Below are 6,137 nucleotides of genomic sequence, written 5' to 3'. Positions count from 1 at the left end.
TAGTTGAGCAATCTGCTCATCTTTTGTTTTCAGCATTTGTTCATTTGCTGCCTTTAGTTGTGCCAAGACCTCTGACAACTCTTTCTGCTTCTAGATTGCGCTGTGGTCAATCCTTTGTTTCTCTGCCTGCAATTGTTGAGTTAGTTGATTGTTTACTTGCTGTTGTGTCAACAATTGCTGTTCTGCCTGCTCCGCTTTCTGCTTTGCTTCAGTTAGTTGTGCCTGTAATAAGAAGATTTCCTGGTCTTTTGTTTTCAATAAAAGACTTACCTCTGATGCCTTATCTATTGTTGCTACTGAATAGGCTCCAGCATATTGTGACAGTTTTGTCAGGTCATCAGAGGGGTCAAATTCCTCCTTCCAAACCACATTGCCCGTGATCGTCTGTTCTTGGAAAAGGGAAGGTTGATCAGTCCTTCTTCTCTTCCTCTGTCGTTTTACTACAGCTTTATGCCTCGGGCTGTAGAAGACATCCAAGGGAGGAATCTCTTCTACCTGCAAAATGATTTGATCGGAGGGGTCCTTTGGTATTATTTCTACTTCTTTTGAAATGGGTGGGCCGCTGGTTCCACTTAGAACCTGTTGTGAAGTGGTTTCCTGTGTGTCTGCTGCTTTCGAAGTTTCGGTGTCCTTTGAACATTCCAGACTGCTGATAATAGAATCAAATTGCTGCCATTCCTGGAGCAATTTTGGATCAATATGAGTATCGCATTTACTTCAATGTTGGTCTGTTTCTTCTCTTTAGTCTGGGTCTCCTCCCGCAATTTCTCCTGCTCTTTAGTCTGAGTTTCCTCCTGTGGTTTTTCTTGTTCTTTTGTTGTAACCGGAGGTTCCTTTGACTGTTCCCATTCAGGATCGCTTGACGATGTTGTTGGGGTTGTTGCTAACAGATCTAGAGGCAGAGTTTGCAACCTCTGTTCTCTAAGTCTGTTGAATTCAACCAACCCTTCATCTTGATATTTAATTCTGGCAAATGCATTAACCTGCATTATTGACACAGCTGAGGAGAACATGTCAACGAACATATCTTCTTTATGATCAAACTTTGCCATTTTGGCCTGTTCAAGTGCATTATAGGCGACTTTGTTGGGATCAAATTGCCTATTAGGGAGAGTTGCTAGAGTTAATGATTTTATCTTTGTAGCTTCTTTCTCTGCATGTTTGAAATCATGCAACGTGTAGACACCGCATCTGAAAGGAAAAGAGGGCCAGCCCTGCTTCTTATTTTTCTTGAGGGTCTGTGTGACTCCCTCGGCAATGAGCTGATAGGCTATTTCCCTCGCCAGCAGTTTATCAGGTATGTACATGGGAAGGACATGAGGTTCGGCTTGGCTACCGAAAGCTCTTATATAAGTAAACTTCTCCTCCCCGAACCATCTTCCTATTGACGTTAAGTCAATCCCTGCATGGTAGGAAATCTTGGGAGCAGGTTTATCAAAAATAGAGTAATGAATGGGTAACATAAAGCCATTGCAGACTTGGTATAAATGGTGCTTATAAGATGATTTCCATAATTTCTGATGGTATATGTGAATAGGCATGGGGCCTTGTGATGTCCACCTCCAGCCGAGCACAGGAAATTCAGAATTAAAACACAAGGTATCTAAAATATAGGCACTGTAGTAGAATGGGGGAATTAACCTTTCAGTAACGCGGGTCTTATTTCTAAACTCAAGAATAGCTGTTGCTAGTTTATCTGAGAGTATAGTTGCCCAATCCATTATTTCACTGTTACACGCTGCTTCCATCAAGGGAACCATTTCTATAGTGAAATTAGAAGAGTCGTGCAACCCCCACAATCTACACATCATTATTCCAGCATAACAATAAGGAGAACATAGGGAATCAACCGAGTACTTACCGGAAGATTCATGTTTGTGTTTTGCCGGATTTTGTCTCCAATCCTGGATGGGTTCGGATTCAATTTCATTCTCTTTTCGGAATTTCTCCAAAAACGCCTTGTTGTACTTATTCTCTGGCTCAGGCAAATGATACATTTGCCTTAAATCATCAGCCTTGAATGACCCGAAAATTCTCCCGTCTCTGGTGCAGAAGGTTCTGTCCATGATTTGGATTTCCTCAATTGCCCACCGCACTACATCCGTATATGGGAGAATTTGTTCCCGAGCTGCTATCCGATGAAGGAAGGAGTCAGCTAAGTCCTTTAAAGTACCATCACATTTCCGAGTTGAATCTACAGAGGCTTGTACTGTTGCCACTTCAGGTTCTTCGGCTTCAATCAAATTGTAGGTACTTTGCCAAGTAGTTTTGCCGAGACCAGAACATGTAGTATCAGATATCAATCCTTTCTTTTTATTTGTTGGATCAACGACGACTTGTCTTGTGGTTGGCGCAGCGGAAGCGACTGTGGTTTTCTTAGACTTCTTCCCCATTCTGTTTGAGTTTTCTGCTTTGGAAGAATTCTGCACAGGAGTGAAAGTAAACGTAACACAGAGAATTGGTAATGAAAATCGAATATGAGAAAGATATATTGATCAATGCGTCATGAGGGACTAACTTTTAAAGTGGCCGCGAATACAATCTATGGGAAGATTTTAGGACTTACTATTACATTAAATGGCCGTTTAAAACCTGCCAATCCTTTAAATGCCCATCATATCATTAATCGGCCGAATGATTTGTTTAAGCGTTCCTTGGATGTTTTGGCGGTTGAGTGCAGGTAAATCATTGTTCGACAGATCAAGCTTTTAATATGAATTGATCGTAATATCCCTCTATTTTAACGACTTTTTTGAAATTTGCGCTTTATCACAATCGGCCATTGGGGAAAACTTAACTCCTTATATTGACACCTTTTGAAATCCCTGATCGCCGATAGCGATATCGCATCGCATCGGGGTGAATTACTTGGGGCACTTTAAGAACATGCATAGTATATTGCCGATCGCTGATAGTGATATCGCATCGGGGAAAACCAATGGGCCGTTTAAGTATGCTTCCTGTGTCATTGCGATATGCGATCTTGCGATCGCTTTATCGCAATGATAAAAGATTGATTATTTGTATTATTAAGATCAAAATGGGTTTATCGAAAAGGTTTTCATAATGTTTTTCATTTGGTTTTCGGACCTTTTTTGAATAATACAATGTTGATACCAATCAAAACTAAAGGGACCCATTTCATATGATAGTTTTTCTAAATAAATAATGATATGAAATGGGGGGTTGTTGTAGAGCACAACACAATGATATCACTGAATTTGTGCTTAAAAGAGGTTTTAAGCTTAAATATTTTGCCAATTATTACCCACAAGGGAACGGGTTGGCAAAATCAACAAATAAAAACTTAATCAGAATCATTAAGTGAACCATTGATCAGAGTCATAAAAATTGGCACAAATCTTTGATGTATGCTCTATGGGCAGACCGAATAACCCAAAAGGCTTCCATTGGCACTTCACCCTTTAATTTAGTTTATGGGAAAGAAGTAGTTCTCCCAACTCATCTAGCAATTCCTTCTTTGGCCTTAGTTCAATTTATTGACAAAACACCAACTTTATCTTTACAACTAAGACAACTGCAGATCCTTAAGCTAGAAGAGCAATCAGAATAGGCTAAAATCACACATGCTCATCATCAAGCATTAGTAAAGGCTTCCTTCGATTCAAACATGGCATCTAGGAAAGATTTTCAAATTGGAGATTTAGTTTTGAAATGGGATAAGGCTCATGAGGAAAAAGGCAAACATTCTAAATTCCAACGAATGTGGCTTGGACCATTCCAAATTGTAGAAATCATAGGTCCATCCACTTTCATGTTGCAAGATTTAGCAGGGAAAAGAGAATCTTTACTTGTTAATGGGAAAATCCTTAAAAAATACTTTCCATAGAAGATGACCTCTTCTATTTTTGTAAACTATTGTTTATAGCTTTATTTTGATAATAAAACAGGTTGTAAATGGTTACCTTTGGAATTCACGAAAAAGATTAGTGTTTCTTTTAAATTTTGCTTTTTTCGCTTGTCTAAATAGAACTAATTTGGAAAATCGATCATTATTATTGAAAGATACAGTCAAAGGCTATAATTTTGAAAATGCTACTAGTTTCAGCCTAACGAATTTTGATGAAAAACAACCTTTTGTGGGAATTTATTTTATATCAGTCAATGAAAAGCATCAATAACAAAACGAAGGTTCTCTGTAGAAAAGTTGTTTCTAAAAACTCTATAATTGTCATCCAAAGCTATTCTTAAGGAACCAATGACTTCTTCCCCACCTAGGGAATTACGAGTTTCAAGGAGTAATCCAACGACACACTATAAGCTTAAAGAATAAGAGGTCTCATCACGAGCCGACTTATCATGATCATATATATTATGACTTACTGACATTGCAAAAACTACATACCAAAACAGGGCAATGACTCAATATTGTTGCAATCAAAAAACAAGGGGTCTCATCACGAGCCAGATTGTTCGGCAAAGTTATAAATCAAGTGAATGGCATTGTCATAATTTGGCTACCAAACCAAGACATTGTTCTTTAAGAATTAAAGAAAACAAAAGCAATAAGTGTGGATCTGGATTTATCTTTGAAAATTGTATATTTCTTCGAGTAGGATATAGGATCATTGTTGGGTAACAGGTAACCTTGTCGAGGCTATGAACGCCAATTGGTAGCAGAGGCTCTACCTACGACAAATGAGCATACCTAAAACTGATCTACGGAGAAGCCTTTGTTTTTATCTTTATAAACTAAGTAGTGGTTGATGTAAATACAATGAATAGCTTTGGGAAGTAAATAATCAGAGTTAACACAAAAGAAACAAACTACCATTAATAGCTAAAAGCATGATGCACTTTATATTTCTATAATGATGTTTGATTTTCCAGAAAACTTTTCTGTTTTGGAAGTTTAGAAAATTTAAAAGATAATTAGAGATAATTGGCTCTTCCTAGTAAATCGCCAATTTTTGTGGCCAGCGACAACCCCCCATTTTATTTTAGTTTTAAGTAATAAAGTTAAATAAGTGGGGACTCTTCTAAAAGATAAAAACTAGCATTTATGTTTCCACTTTGAATAAAGCATGCTATCATAAACTTAGGAGAACACCCACAAAACCTAAAAACTTAAGTTTTATGATAAGTTCCAAATAAAATTGTTCTCTTAACAAATGAAACATTGCATCGCAAAGGGTAATATAAGACATCATATAAACAAGCTTTTGAAATTGCGAAGACACGATGTGAGATCATGCGCCTTAAAGACTCATCGCACATCGCGGATTTCATATGCCACAAATATCACCTAAGGTAAAATATCCCGATCTTATGATATTCGATAAGGCATCTCACAAATTGCATCTCGCAGCCACCTAACGAAATGAATGATTGTTAATAAAACAGATTAGCGATATTGTGATCTGCAATATTGCGAAGCAAATCACAAAATTGCTTTATCGTAGACCTGCAGGGCTCATCGTTCAATAAAGATTTTCACGAAATCCGATACAAGTTATGGGCATTAATGTCAATTTAATGGTTAGTTGATGGTCATTTATGAGATAAGATTTAGATCTGATCGAAAGGTTATTTCACGTAGGATGATATATTTGATATGATTTCGGAATTAAAGAGCTTTCCCGTCACCTTATCTCTTACCATTATTCTTCCCGTACTTGTAAATTTGTAGGAGCAACAAGCAAAATAATATACACAATAGTGTTCAGAGCGTAATGGGAAAGAAGGGAAAAGCTCTGGTTACAGAGGACAAAGAGATGATGCCCTTATACACAGACACTGCCTGTAATAGAGATGTCGGCATAACTACTTGGGAAGGCATGTACAGTCTGCTCGAAAAATAAAATCCCAGAGTTATGGAGATTAAAGCAACAGCAGACTCACGTGGGTCATCTGAGGCATCAATCACAGAGCTTGCATGTTTGTTCTTGCACCGAATAGCAGCAAGACCTAAGATTATTCCATACACAGATATGGTCAAGTGGGTACAAAATAGTGCTGATATATTAGACAGACAATTCAAGTCTCGAGGTCAAGACCTCATTGGGTCATTCACTCCACAAGATTTAAGGCTGATGGATCATCTACCAGAGCCGCAGGCAACCTACAACAAGCAGTTCGTGGAGAAGTTCGTCAAATAAAATGAAGATTTGGCATAA

Source organism: Pinus tabuliformis, chromosome 8 (assembly GCF_031772625.1).
Source record: "Pinus tabuliformis cultivar Carrire ecotype Pingquan chromosome 8, CPIR1, whole genome shotgun sequence".
Classification (NCBI taxonomy): domain Eukaryota; kingdom Viridiplantae; phylum Streptophyta; class Pinopsida; order Pinales; family Pinaceae; genus Pinus; species Pinus tabuliformis.
This window is presented reverse-complemented; position numbering follows the sequence as displayed.